This window comes from Cervus elaphus, chromosome 29 (genome assembly GCF_910594005.1).
Source record: "Cervus elaphus chromosome 29, mCerEla1.1, whole genome shotgun sequence".
NCBI lineage: Eukaryota > Metazoa > Chordata > Mammalia > Artiodactyla > Cervidae > Cervus > Cervus elaphus.
Window position 1 is genome coordinate 54,962,088 of NC_057843.1, and position 1,712 is coordinate 54,963,799.

Genomic DNA, 1,712 nt, shown 5'->3' on the forward strand with positions numbered 1-1,712 from the left:
GAAATTATTAGCATTCAATAATTTCTGTTTAGGGGTTTAGGGCTACACCAACCAGTTTTAAGTGATGGGATAGGAAAGTTGGAAAGAAAAATCAAAAAGGAATGGGTAACAAGTTGAAATCTTTGGGGGAGCACAGAGAGACTATTTCTTCTTTCAAACAGGCCCATGTCCCTGTGCACAGTCAAATGTGTTTCAACAAATAATATAAACATCTGTAAAACATGCCCACAAGGCTGATTTATGCTTTGTCTAGACTGCTTTTTAAAAAGTTAATAGCTTAATATAGCAGTGGAAATGCTTTTCTTGTAGGAAGGGGAACCCCTTCCAGGGCCCGAAACTGGGCTCTTGTCTAACACTTGGAAGTGAATTGTCAGAGGAGACACATGTGCTGACAAAGCAAGAGGTTTTATTGGGAAAGGGCACCCGGGCGGAGAGCAGGAGGGTGAGGGAACCCAGGAGAACTGCTTTGTCTCATGGCTTGCAGTCTCGGGTTTTACGGTGATGGGATTAGTTTCTGGATTGTCTTTAGCCAGTCATTCTGACTCAGAGTCCTTCCTGGTGGTGCACGCCTTGTTCAGCCAAGATGGATGCCAGAGAGGATTCTGGGAGGTGGTCGGACATGTGGTGTCTCATTGTGATCTTTCCTGAACTCTTCCGGTTGGTGGAAGCTTATTAGTTCCATGTTCCTTATCAGAACCTCCTGTCCTAAAACAACTCATGCAAATGGTTACTATGGTGCCTGGCCAGGGTGGGCGGTTTCAATCAGTGTGCTTCCCCTAACACTTTCACAGAATTAAACATAAATACCCATATTTTAATTTAAATATTTTTTTTCTTATTACTAAGTCATACAGGTTCAACCTAAAAGAGTTAGAAAAGACAAGAGAAGGAAATTGAAAGTCTGATTAAAGAAACAACTAGTCACTGTACCCACTCAGGCATTTTTGTTTTTATTAATTTAGAAAAGACCTACTCTGTGCCAGGTGTGGCACAAAAGTGCATGAGACCAGCTCTTGCTGCTGGGGATTTCATAGTCTAGCAACCAGACATGCAGACAGATAAACTGGAAGACACTTTTCCCCAGCTGTCTGTGAAAAAAAAGGGGAACAGACTGCCTGCAAAAGTAAGCTGAGGTGAGAAAAACTCAGTTGGAGCTAAATAGTGCAGGTGGATAAACAGCAGAGAGTCAGAGTCAGCTCTGCTTTCTTAAAGTGGTTCTATTTGAGCAGATCAGTATGGAAATAGGAATCAGGGTACTCTTGTCACTTGCATCTAGAGACTATCACTTGAAAAAGATACAGGGAATTCCCTGGTGGTCCAGTGATTAGGACTCTGTGCTCTCACTGCTAAGGGCCCAGGTTCCATTCCTGGTCAGGGAACTAAAATCCGATAAGCCGCCCCCCCATCCCGACCCCAGAAAAAAAAGGACACAAACTATAAATTTTTGGACAACACAGTCTAGATTGTAATGATTAAATTGATAGCACCATATTATCAGGGTAATTACACCCTCAACCCAGCTTAAGGGGGTTGGGGCCAGCCTCAGGGTTACAGGGGCCCACGCAGCAAAGGATATTGAGCAGAGGAAGTGCCAGAGACACAAGCAGAATTCCTAGTTAATGAATCTCATTCCTAAATGATAGTTATTGCCAAAAACTTAAGCTAGGTATGGTTTTAAAAAACACATCCCTGCCAACCTCCTCTGTCCATGG